This window comes from Falco biarmicus, chromosome 13 (genome assembly GCF_023638135.1).
Source record: "Falco biarmicus isolate bFalBia1 chromosome 13, bFalBia1.pri, whole genome shotgun sequence".
In the NCBI taxonomy this organism is placed as follows: Eukaryota; Metazoa; Chordata; class Aves; order Falconiformes; family Falconidae; genus Falco; species Falco biarmicus.
The window spans coordinates 29,578,898-29,592,075 of NC_079300.1; the positions used below are offsets into that span (position 1 = coordinate 29,578,898).

The following is a 13,178-nucleotide window of genomic DNA, read 5'->3' on the forward strand; positions in this document are numbered from 1 at the left end:
CAGCACTGGAAGAAGGGAAGTGATTGGTTCAGTTGCTGTAAGGCACCAAGAAATGATGATTCACAGGAAAAGTTTTGTCTTTGAGAGAATTGAATAGTGCAGTAATATTCACGTGACCTCCCTTAATGACACTGTTTAATTTAATTATAAAGTAAAATGGATTTACCTGTTGACACAAAATGGCAGCAGTACCAGATTCTCTCACACTTATCAGCACGGTGTCTGGAACTGTTTTCCTGCAACAGTTTGGTTGTCTTTACTGAAGATTTTTCACTGATGAGAAAGAACCATTTGGGAAAAGTTTGGGGATGGAATGGATAGATATATTTATTAGTGGAAGCAAAGAAGGAAACACCCAAACAAAAAAACCACAGGAAAGTCAACAAACAGAACACCGTAAGTGACTGGCATGCAAACATATGTCACAAATTGAGGCGATTCTGGTAAAAGCATCTACGCATATAACATGTGTGTGCACCATACCTTTTACCTGCACAGGAAATACCTGTGCATTGAAATTTCTGGAAGCATGTACTGATATCACAACAGTTGATACTTGTGTTCTGTAGCTATGCATTTAGCAACATCCCAGCTATTAACTAGCTTTTAAGGAGGAAATACTTGGAATCCTGTCATGTTTTGACTATTGCTATTCAGCTTGGAGGTGACAGGACGCAGCCTTCTCCTTGTGTTATTAAGCTGATAATTGCTTGTCAAGGTCTCTGTCAGAGCCCGTGAAAGTGCTGCCTGGCATGTATGCAGACCAGGTGATAAAGGTGCATATCAGGACTCTGGTTTTAAAGGAAGGTTACTGGTGTAATATCTCACAGTAAATATCATGAGGCAGGTATGGCTAGCTTTCACAAAGCTAAACTGGCATATTTTTCAGCAGAGATTGGATAACTAGAATAATCTCATCGCATCATTGAAATGTCAGGCTTGGTTTAGGGTATTGGCATGCAGCATGGGCATCACTCCCCTGTCTGCTTTCCCGCACCCCTGCTATGTTTGGTTGACTGGTATTTCAAATGTTTTGCAGTGGGTTGTCTGAAAAATCAGCAAAGGCCTTTTTTTGGAGGAACGCTGAACACCTGGACAGCTGCTGCTCAATTTCAGGTGGTGATACCTGCAGTAGTGCCACTTGCTGGTTCTCCTGCTGTTGTTTCTGCTGCTGTGTTTCTGTCTGTCTCTGCATTTCTGGCACTGAGAATTAAACAGGATATTTCACAAAATAAACTGGATATTTGCCAAAGATGAGCAACGAACAAAGCCTAGGCCATGCTGTGTGGCACGAACAGGGACATCGGGCATGGGATGGGTACATGGGTCAAGTTAGGAAAAAGGAAGAGAGTAAGGGTCAGAGTTAATGCAAGGAAGGTTTCCCTGCCGGCAGGGACAGAGGCAAAGCCAATAGAAAGCCCCAGTGGGGTGAGAGGCCAGGAGCGATGAAAATGGGCTTGTTGCTGCATGCCCCAGCTGCAGCCTGGGGTGAGGAGCTTGCGGGGTGGGGGTGGGGGTGTGTGCCTGTCTCCAGCAGGCACTGGAGAGCTGGTGGGCTGTCTGGCCGACCTCCCCTGCACTTCCCAGAGAGGGGAGCGGGACTCTGCCCTGGGCAAACCAGCCCTGGCTGTTCCCGTTGCACAGTAGAAAGTAAGTTTGTTGTTATCTCTGTTCAAGTGATAAAGCTGAAGGTAAACCTGCATTGGAGCAGCTGAAAGGAAAGCTGAGAAGAACTCACAGAGCAGGCACAGTGAGAGTACGGCTGGGGATATGTTATGGCTGGCCTGCTATTGCGTATGCTTTTGTTTTCAAAGTGAATGCTTCAGCAATCGGTATAGCCTGCTGGGATTTAGGGGCATGGTCTTACAAGGGCCCTTGAGATCTCTGGAGAATAGCAAGTTGTAGATATTTGAGTGTTGCTTAAAAGTAGAGCTGGTTAAATAGCATTGAGGAAACTTAAAAGTAACATTCTACACCTGCTGCTTTTTCACAAAATTAAAATACTGAGTTAATGGCTCTGTTGATGGCAGCAGAGTTGTGGGTGAAAATGAGAGCAAGCAGTGAGTATTCAGAGAAGATTAGAAGTTCTTGGAAGTTTTAAGAATGTTAACCCATTTATTTTATTTGAAAACTCGGATTGCTCAGGGCACTGTTCTGTTAATCCAAAAGGCAGTAACAATGTGTGGGTGGAGGATGTATGGCATAAGGTGTCAAAGCAAAAAAATTTTTTCTAGAATGGCACATGTACCCTTCTAGTTCAGCCCAAAGATGACCAGGGTGGGACTGGAAATTATTTGGTTATGAAAAGAGGTTTTAAACATAAAATAATATTATTTGTAACAATTAGTGGACATAGTTTTACTCTGGTTTCTCGCTCTCTCACTTTTCTTTTATAGCAGGCTTAGAGTGGCCTTGCAGATTTGGAAGAGAAGACTGTCTGGTTTTTTCACTGTCAGTTTAGATCACCGTGATGTAATTCTGTCTAACACATGAAGAGCTGTTTGCTTGGCCTAGTAGAGATTAGGAATTAGTGCTTGTCAGTGGATATGTTGAGCCCCTGTTGCATGTGCTATGAATAGGACAAAGGGAAGGCTGCGCTTAAATAGCAAGGGGCCTATCATCACTTTTTAAAAGTGGCAGTTGGAATCAGATATTTACTTTAAAGCCTTTTCAGAGGAATTGTTGCCAAACTGAAGATTCTTTTTTTCGACTTGGAATTGGTCCTCTCCAAACAAAGCACTAGCCTCCCTGCAAGTTAAATTATTTTATTCTTTGAGGTTTTTGTTTGTCACAATAATGGTTATTTTTCTGGGTCATATTTTCAAACTGCTTATTGTAACTGAAAGATAGAAATGAAGAAAAAAAATTACAAAATTGGACAGTGTTGTGAAGCCATGCAGCTTGGGGAACTGGAACTCTGAGGAAAACATACCAGAGCACATAAAAAGTTTATAAAAATGGAGCTGCAGCATTCTTAAGTCTTTGTTATCCAGTAAACATTAGTAACTGAGGAATCCTTAAAATCTTTCACAGGAGCTGTGAACAACCTTGTTTAGGTTTTTCTCTACAATACCTAGAATTAAAGTAGCTAAGCAAGATTTTTTTAAAAAAAGACTAAACCAAATGTTTGTTTACAGTTTCCATGCTTAAGTTGCAAATTGTTCCCTGTCCCCCTGAAAAATGTCATTTGGGGTGTCTCATTTAGTTTGCCACTTTTATCTTTTTTTTTTTTCATTTGCTGTATACATTTACCTAATTGAATCTCTGTGAAGAGATGTAGTTGTCATTTTTACAAACTGCTGCAAGCAGCAATTCTGCCCTATAAAACATCAGCTTAAAGAGTACCTGTAAGAGGGTCTTAGGGAGCACGGCGACAGGTTCAAGCTAAGGGATGTGGTCAGCTTTGAATTTTTGAAATATATGACAGTTAATACAAAAAAGGGGTAAGTTTAGGACTTGCAAGTCCCTTGCTTTTCCAAGCTGTGGGATGTGTAGTACATGAGAGCTTCTGGCAACATCTCTTTAAAGAGAGAGACGGAGAGAAAATTGCCACGTGTTCATTTTATATTGCAGTGTCCAAGGGAGAAGGGAGCAAGAGATGCTGAAGACATAAACAAAAGAACTCCAACCCAGTAGCCAAAGGAGGGTGAAATGAAAGTTCTTTTTGAAGAACAGAAAGCAAACTGTGTGTGTGTTCTGCAGTGTCTCTGCAGTCCTCACTTCTTGGGTAACTGTGATATTAACAGACTTTGCTCTCAGCTAATTATTTGTGGAAGGTGGTTTTTTTCCCTTCTGCAGTGCAGGTTGAACAGAGAGCAGTGCTGCAGCAGCACTCTGAAAGCACCAGTGTGTGATGAGCACACAGTATGGCAGATACTTAAATTAAAAAGCAAGTTGAGATTGGCATGAAGAGCCAAAATTGAAACTAAAGGTTCTGACTGCAAGTAAGAAACCTTTTTCACTGTTAGGATAGTCAGGTATTGGAATAGGTTGCCCAGGAAGTTTGTGCAGTTTTAAGGTTTTCAAGTTAATACTTGGACTTCACGATCTCAAAGGTCTTTTCCAGCCTAAACAATTCTATGATTCTGAAACCTGACTGAAGAAAGCCCTGAATGCCCTGGTCTGACCCTGCTTCAAGCAGGATGTTGGACTAGAGATACCAGAGTCTGAGACCTCCAGCCTGTTGTCAGATGTTCTGAATTTCTGTGATTGCTTTCACTTGTGCTACTCTGTGCTATTGCCACTTTCCAGGCAATATATCAGGAGTCTTAGTTTCCAAATCTCTCTTCCCATTCTTGGGTCAGGTTAGTGTTTTCCATGACTGTGAAACTGTAAGGCAACACAGGAACAAAGTGAAATAAAGTAACTTCCTCTATTTAAAAAGTATTCCTCTTAAAATTGGCTCCCCCAGGGCCAAGTACCTGAAATTTGCATCTACTTTGACAACCTTTTCAATTCCTAAATTTGCCTATAACCATCTCAGAAATACAGGTGGGAAATTCATCTCAGTTGTTCTTGGTCTGAATGTATTACTTCTGTTTTCATCTCATTCCATTTTATCTATTCCATTTTATCTTGGTTATTTGCAATCCTAACTTCTCCTGAAAGCCAAATAATCAGATTTCTCTCCCAGTGTAAGTGGAAGGATGGACTCTGACCCGTGGCTTCCTTTTGCTTTGCTTTTGGATTGATTTTATTAAACTGTCCATTGACTTTCTTCCTCATCTCTGAAACAGCATTTGTTTTGCCAAAGCACCTGGCATCCAAGAATCACAGCTTTCTGAACAACCTGAAATGAAATGATGAGTCCACAGAGTAAATAAAGATGGCTGTGTGTGCATAGCCGGGACAACTGAGAGAATTTTACTGGTCAATTCGCCAAATCGGCAGCAAAACTAAGAGTAGAGCTTAAGTTTCTTGACTAATTTGTCTGCATTAACCACTACATCTTGCTTTCTTGTGGTGTCCCTGTGTGAAATGTGTATCTACCCCTTACACTAGCAGCTTCTCCTTTCTCTGCAGAGGGCTTGAAGCTACTTGTTTACGCTACGACGCTGCACCAGTAAGTTTCTGCTGTTGTTCCTACCTATTTTGCTTGCCCCTTTTTATAGAGCACCCTGAGATCGTCTAGCAAGAGCAGCATACATATTTTTTGCTAGCTGATGATTGCATAATTTTATTGTCAGGGTGCCCAGGAAATAAGTCAGTCTTTTAAACAAGCATTTTGGCTTGAGAGTCCTGCTGAGGTTAGTCACCTGCTTTCAGTGTCTGGTCAGCTCTTCTGCTTGTGCAAGAGAATCGCCCTCAATAAACAATGTAAGTTTACCAGGAGAAAGGCAAGTGGTGTTGCACTCCCCTGGGACCTCTTATTTACACCACCTAGGTCCCATGTGAGACAAACACATGCAGCCGCTCAGCTTCCTTCCACCTCCCCCCCTTCTTTCACAACATGACTAAATGGTTGGCATTGAGATTAGTATATAGGCTTGGGTAGACTTTTTTTCTTTCTACCAGCAGTTCTCTAGTTGAGCATTTACAGCGGGCTTCTGAAGATGGTGGAGTTGCATGAAGTACAGCCAAGGGACAGTATTTAGCCTATGGAATCATTTTTTCCCAGAACTGATGTGTGAATGGGGAAGAGAGGTGCCCGACTTGCACATCCCTGGAAGTTTTCTTCCTCATGGTGAATAAAGAAAATCTGGCCTCAAAGTAACTGAGACATAAGCAACGTGGACTCATGTTCAGTCATTTTTCATGATGGAACTATTTTCATTCTCTTAGCAGAAGGATCTGTATGATTTGACCCTTAACTTCAATTTAATAGAGGTTTTCCTGTAGAAATAAAAACATTTTATTGGAAGATCCCGTGGCAAGCCACAGCAATAGCTTTAGAGCTGAGAGGCATATATTGCTTGCTTTGGCTGAGAACCTCACCACTCTCCAGCATGAGTGCCCTGCCTCCTGAATCCTCTTCCACTTCTTTTCCTAGTGTGATGCAAAGTATTTCCCCACCCTTTTTCTCTTTATACCACTGGTGAGGGATGTGCCGAAATGGATACTTTCATGGGTAGTTCTTTGGTGGTGGTGACTTCAGTGTGTGAGATAAGGGTGCTTGTTTGTACAGTTTCAGAAACCTGGAGTTACATTTAACAGGAAATGAAGTCACAGCACACGCTTTTTGGAGCATGGTTGGGTTGCTTTCCAAATAAGGCTTGCAGTTTCTGGCAGGAAAAATACGGATCTCTTATAACAGTAGAAAATAAGAATGGTCTAGAAGAAACCCTTTGCAGAATTCTACCTCAGCTGAGGGTGAATGTGCCAGGAAAGACTAACCTTTTTGTGGTCTTTGCTCCAGTGATTTAAGGAGCTGAAAGTTTCTTCTCCTTTCCCCAGGAGTCCTGCAGTGGCGTGATTATGGAAAGCTTCTTAACTCCTTTGCTTTCACACTGGTGAACACATGTTCCAAAACACCAAACCCCAAACCTGTTCTGTTTGTTTTATCTCTGTGTGTGTTTCATATTTTTGCTGGTCCCATTTCTGTGCCCTCCCGCAGACTGCTGATAAGAGCTGCCAATTTGATAAGCCATGGAAACTATGCAGTACCCAGTCTTTCACCCTTTCTGTTGCACACTTGTGCTCTTCTTGGGAGCCTTCCTATTCAGTTGTTCTTGCAAGTTGTGAAGCCAGGCTCTGACATAATGCTGCCAAAATATTGGGATGCTAGAGGGAGGAGGGGCAGGTTAGTGTTTGTCCAGGGGTTGGATACCTTCTTCTGTTTCCTTTCCCCTTAGCTACCAAAAGTTCCTACGCCTGGCTTACAGAGGAACCATTTTACACTCATCTCCATGACCAGCATATTTTGTTGTTGTTAATGTGAGATTGCACTTGTGAGCAGGTAGACATAACCAGGCACTTAGAAGCCCCTGCAGGCCTCTCTCTGCCTGTATCCCATTGCCTTATTGAAGAAGAGGGACGGGGTGAGACGCAGATGTTTGATGTTGTGCTGGCAGGATGAGCAGCAGGTTGAAACAGGCCTCCTAACACCCTCTAAATGTGCTTTTGTCCATGTGTGGGACACTTCTGTACTTGATGAATGCAGGAGGAAACGTGAACTCTTCCCCTGTGGAAGATCTTCCTCTAAGGAGAACAGCCTGCGACAGGTTTCCTTCAGCAGAAATCATTTGAGGGTGGCATGCAGTGAGATGCTCTAGGCCTTCCAGTTAACTTCTGGGCCTGGCAGGCTTCCCTCCCACCACTTGCAGCTACAAATAATGGAAGAGCTACAGAAACAGACGGGGAAGATTCCTCTTAAACAGTCCTGGAGAGGAAGCCATGATAAAAGCCAGAAATCCATCATGTCCTGGCAACCTCGGTGACTGCAGCAGCACTACGCAGGCTGAGCAGGAGAGGGGCATATGGTTGTCTCATAGGCAGAAGGTGGCATGTCCCCCCAGAGGGTCCCTGCTGAACCAGGTGAGGAGATGGAGCTTAGGGAGAAGGATGTTGGTGTTTTGGTAAGATATTCCTCCGGTTCCCCGGCACAAGGGATCGCAGTACTTATGTCAGAGTTAATTGGACGCAACAAAGTTAGAGCGTTGAAAGGAGGCTGCTTGCTTTGCACTGGGGAGATAAACACAAGGGAAGGAAAGCTCCAGAAAAGCCTTGTGCATCTTGAGTGAAGTTCAGAGCATTTGTCTCAAAGTCCTGAATTGCACCACCCCTCCACACTCCCTGCTGCTGCCTGGAAGCAAAATTGTCCAAACTCTGGAGGTGCTGTTGTTTGCCCCAGTCCCTGAAGCTCTGCTTTTGCATGGGCTGCCTCTGTCTCCATAGGCATCAGCCTGCTCGTGTGTCGTATGGGGTGCTGCTGGCATCCACAGCCCAGTTTTTGTTGGAGGAGCCTGAGCCAGCTCTTGGACCATATATGACGTGGCAGCAGTAGTTGCTGCCTTTCTGTGCAGCAGCCCCGTGCTTGGAGCAGTGTCCCTGCATCCTTGCAGAGACCGGCCAGACTTTGTGAGGAGAGGCCGGGTGGGGGCGGAGATGGATCATTGTGGTGCCTGGGCAGGGTGTCAACTCTTCGCGACTGTTCTCCTCCTCCCTTTGACTGACTTCCCGATCTCACCCACAAGTGTATTTTTATTTCCAGTGATAAATTGTTTGTGTCAAAAAGTTCAAGTGCTTTAATGATGTCGTTCCAGCTGCAGGATTAAAAGGAAAACTGGAGAAATCTCCTATTCTTGGTTCAATAAGTAATCATAATTTTACTTCAGGCTAAATACCATCTATGTTTCCATAAATACAGCACATGAATATTTCTAAAAATTACTATGTGTAATCAAAAGCAGTTATTCCAAAGACCTCGAATTTCTGTGGTCAGAGCTCCACAAAGCAGGTTCTTGCGTTTCGTTTGCCAGGGCCTGGGAGAGAGCAAGGTGTGAATGAGAAAACCAGTCACTAAGTGCAAGTTATGAATGATGAGGAAAATTAATCCTGTGTAGGAAAATGGGCAGAGACTGAGCTAATGCAAAAATCAGTGCAAATTCCAAGTATTTTTACACTGATGCGACTCCCCCCCTCAGTTCCTTGAGCGTGCAAGGCTAATAATTAAAAACATCTATATTGCACAAACTTTAATAAACATCCCCTCAGCAGGAAGGGAGGGTATGGTGCTTGCTGGCTCGCCTTTCCCCTCCTTCACTTTTCCCCATTTCCAAATTAGAGATTGGAATAAGAGGAGCTCTTGGGGGAGGCGGGGGTGTGATTTTTTTGTTGGTTTTGTTTTAATGTAGCTGTTACCTTGCCCCTTCTCCTGTCTGCAGCCTCAGCAGAGGGTGACCGCAGCTGTGACACCGGCTGCAGGAGGAGAACGAGCCGCCCGGGGCCGGGTTCCGGCTGTGGGACGAGACAGTGGCGGCGGGGCCGCCGCTCCCCGGGCCTGCCGGGCTTCTGGGGCTGATGGAGCTCTCGGGCGCCGCTCACGCTCGCCCACCCTGCGCGGCGCCAGTGGTTCTGGGCTCCGGGAGCGGCGGGGGACCGGCCCCTGCCGGGCGGGCGGCGCTTTCTGCCCGTCGGTGCGTTGCTGAAGGGAGGGGGCCGGGGCTTTCCCGCCGGTGTCAGCGCGGGGCGGGGAGCGGGCGGCGGCTGGGCCCCGGGGCCGCGCAGCGCTGGTGCGAGCCGCCCGCCGCCAAGCTCCGTGGGCCGGGCCGCTGCGGGCAGGCGGCGGGGCGCCCCCGGTGGCGCGGGGCACGCGTGGCGGGCCGGCCCCGCCGGGAAGGGGCATGTCCCGCTGACGTGCGGGCCGGGGATTGGCAGCGGCCCGGCCTATATAGGTGCTGGGGCGGGCGCCGCGCCGCTCTCCCAGGAGCGCTCCGGTTCTCCAGCAGAGCGGGCGAGCGGGCACCGGCCGGAGTGAGTCACGGGAGGGGGGGGCGGCCCCTCCGCCGCGGCGCCGACGTGGAGGCTGGCGGGGGGTGGGGGGGAGGGCGGCCCGTCGCGGCGCGGCCTCGCTTCCTCCCTCTGGGCACCGACGTGTTGGCGCCACCGGGAAACTCCGGGCCAACTTCCCGCCGGCCGGCCGGGCAAAGTCCGTCGGGAGCCGCTCGGGGCAGCCGGCGGCGCGGCCTCGGCCGGTACCGGCAGCAGCTGTCGGGCAGCGCTTGCTTGCGGCGCCGTCCCGTAGCCGCGCTGCTGGGCCCTGCGCCTGCGTGGGGAGGGGGCGGCCCGGCCCGGGACGCGGCGTGGCTCCTCTCGCCGGGCGGAGAGGGGTAGCGGCACGGGGCAGGGCGGCCCGGCCGCTCGGAGGGTTTGCGCCCGACACGAGCCAAAACGGCCGGCGCGGGCGTTTGTCCGGCACCCGATCATCCCTCGCAGCGCCGCAGGCGGGGCAGCCTGCCCCCGGGTGGCGGCGGCCGGGCGGCCCGCTCCCGTCGTGGCTAGAGGGGGCTAGCGCCTCGGCCCTGCTCCCTGGGCCCCCGGGAACGTGCTTACGCGGACGCGGGGGGACCCAGTCCGTGCCTGCCCAGCCCCGCGCCCGCCTCGCTGCCGGCGCGGAGCCGTGCTCGGGGGCTGTCACCTGGACCCCCGCGGGAGCATCTTCCCTCCGCTTAGCCTGATGCGGCCGCCCCCGGCCTGCACCCCGGAGGGCCGCGCCGGGCCGGGGCTGCCACTGCCCCGCGGCTGCCGCCGGCCCCGGTGCCACCCGGGGGATGCGTCGGTGCGCGCCCCCTCCCCCCCGCCCCGGCTCGGCCCGCGCGGGGGGCGCGGGTGACAGCGGGGCCCGGCCGAGCTCTTTAAGGGCGCCGCCCCGCCCCGCCGCCCCGCCCCCGGTGCCGGCAAGTGCTGAGGTGGCGCTGGCGGCGCCGCCCGGCCTGGCCTGGCCTGGCCTGGCCCGTGGAGGCCGGTGCTCCCTCGCCCCGCCTCGCCTCGGCCTGGTGTCCTGGGCCAGGCCCTAGCGGGCCGCGGGCGCTGCCGCACGCCGGAGGCGCTCCCCGAGGCTGCTGCCCCTGGAGTGCGCGGCCCCCCTGCCCCGGGCCCGGTGGGAGATAGCGGCAGAGCTCGGCACAGCCCGGGAGCTGGCGGGTCGTGGCGGTAGTGGGCGAGTAAACGCAGGGCTCGGCCCGGTGTGCGTCTGGCTGCGTGCGGGGCACCGGCCGCTTCGGGAGCCGGTGCAGAGGGACGGGCTCGGCCCTGCCCCGTTGCCGCCTGCGCCACCCCGGCCACGGGGCCCGGGCCCTCGGGCTCCGGGAGAGCCCAGTCTTCAGAAAGCAAGTGTGGCCCCTGGCCTGCCGAGGGGTCGCCTGCACTGCACAAGGGCCTGGCGGCAGAAGGCGGCTGCCACAGCCAGCCCAGCCCTGCTGCTGCCTGCCATCCTAGCTGCGTCTGGCTGCAGCTGACTCGATTAGCAAAATGCTAATATTTTTATTATATATAGTTTAGATAACACACAACTGACGCTTCTGTCCACAAGTACTGATTGTGTTGGCAATGTAACTCATGACTCTGCTTTAGTTTCTCTTTGTACAAATATTTCCCGTGTGGTTAGGTCTGGCCCTTGCTGGAGGTTATTTTTAGGATGATTTCGTTCTCTTTAAGCGCGCCCCAGACTTCTGAAACTTCTTGTGGCACACAAAACCAGCACTATATACGGTGTATAAACTAGGCAGTTTAAAACCTGTTGACCCAGTCAGCCACACGCTGGCATGACGTAGCTGTAACCTTAGTTTCAAAACCTAAAGTGGGAAGTTGGGGACGTGTAGGCTCCAGATGTGATGCCTGGGCTGCTGGTTTTGATGTTACATTTGAAATGCCGTTCCGATGGCCACCTCCGATTTTGGCCAGAGATGAATCCCTGAGGCCTACAATAAATATACCAGATGTTTGAGGTTACTGGAGATGAAGAGCATTTGTTTTTAGCTTGCTGTATGGGTGATGAAGCAGAAATTCATTTGCTGCCCTTAGATTTCTCTTTGAATGTCTAGCTGTTCTCCGAGGTGGAGGCTACAGGGAAGAAAGATCTCTGCAGCAGGTGTGAACACAGTGAAACCAGCAGCTGTGCCTTGAGGTTGTGGCACTCTGGCAGGAGCTATATTGGGTGTCACTCGCTGACTTGTCATCCTTACCCTCCTCCTCTAAGGAGCAGAGCACATGCAAGATGAGCCAGGTGGTGCTTTCCTCAGAAATGAGAGTTATGAGCACATCCATGCATGCTGTTAGCAAGGCTTTAGCCAGACTTCATCAGCTGCTTGCAATGTCTAGGATGCTTCTTGCTCCTGCCCTCGTTCCTGTCTGCAGCTTGCCGTGAGGTGGTGGCACCTCAGTAGTGACCCAGTGGGCTGGAGGAGCCAAGACTGAGTCTGCAGGCCTTGCTGGAATACCCTGGGGCAGGTGCGTTACTGTGCTTTCCTTGGTTCTGCGTTGCACCTTGGGGTAACCACCACTAGTGAGGAGAACTCGGGTACTTCTCTGAGATCAGATTCTGAGCCACCCTTTCCTATATACCAGCAAATGTCTTGCAGAGCCTCTTGATGCTGCAGCAGCTGTGCTTCAAACAGCATGGTGGGCTGGCTGGCCGGCCCGGTAGCTGCTACTTCATTGTGGCAGATCATTACAGGATTAATTGCAGCATTAGCTCTGTTGCTTCGATAGCGCAGGTGGTGTTACCTTGTGCCTGATAAGAGACATGTTGAAGTGGGGGAAAATACTCCACCCTTCACTGAGGTGGAGATCAGGCCTGTGTGGCCCTGTTGCATTACCGCTGTCCTTGTTCTTCCCTCCATTCCTTCTGCTGCTGTCACCTTCCTGTACTGTGACACAATGTAAGCGTGATGTAGGACACCACATCAATGATGCTGTGGTTTTGGGAGCCTTTTCTGGCGCACTTGGAGGTCAGAAATGGCAACTGTCAGTTTACTGAAAAGTGTCCGAGTTTACTGTTCAGAAGAAGGTCTGAGCAGCACTTGCAGGGTTCGTGCGGGAGAGGGCTGCTGGTCACATGAGCTGTCAGAAGCACTGACTGGATTTTAGAAGAGTGCGAGACCTGCCAGAGCATGTGTAACTGCTGGGGGGGACTCCAGGTGTGGGGAAGTGTTGTACATCTGGAAGAGTGTATACTGTACCAGCTTTTACATATTTAGTTATATTCCTAAGTACTTTTTCAGTTGATCTGCAGATCCGGATACAGGAGATTTAAAGCTCCCACCAACAGCGATGTTTTTTTCCTGGTTCCATCTTGTTGTATGCATTTAAAATTGCCCATGTAAACCACCATGGGCTTTGTTCTTCTGACTTGCAGACTTAGGTCTGGAGACAGTTCAGTGTCTGGTGCATGATCTTACTACAATAAAAAATGAAGAGGTGGACTGACCAGCAGCTGTGTGTGGATAGCCCTAGTGTTTGCCTTAGTTTGTGAGGATGTCTGTGTTGATTCACCCAAGCTCCACTAAACTACATTCCTAACTTCTGACTGATGCCAGTGTTGCTGGCAGGTTTTCAGGTTGTTAGTCTCCTCTGACTAGATGTTGATGCTCTTGCTTGCAACCCTGAAATTTCATGTCTGTCTTGCACATCTGTTATTAATTGACTGTATTTTTGCCTGATACTGGATGGCTGCTCTTGTCGCTGGTGTGATGAAAGAGTAGCTACTCCAGGCTTCCTGCTGGTGAGGTTGAAATAGATAG

At 49.8% G+C, this 13,178-nt stretch overlaps 1 protein-coding gene across 3 annotated transcripts in view; it reads left to right on the forward strand.

Moving 5' to 3' along the window:
- Nucleotides 1-13,178, forward strand: part of HDLBP (high density lipoprotein binding protein) — a 40,143-nt gene that overhangs the window by 5,466 nt on the left and 21,499 nt on the right. The window contains exon 1 of one of the 3 annotated variants that reach the window (XM_056359195.1): nucleotides 9,258-9,411. The exons of the other annotated variants lie outside the window; for them this stretch is intronic. The gene's annotated coding sequence lies outside the window, so the exon portion shown is untranslated. Of the gene's footprint in view, nucleotides 1-9,257; nucleotides 9,412-13,178 lie in introns of those variants that run through there. 3 annotated transcript variants of the gene reach the window in all.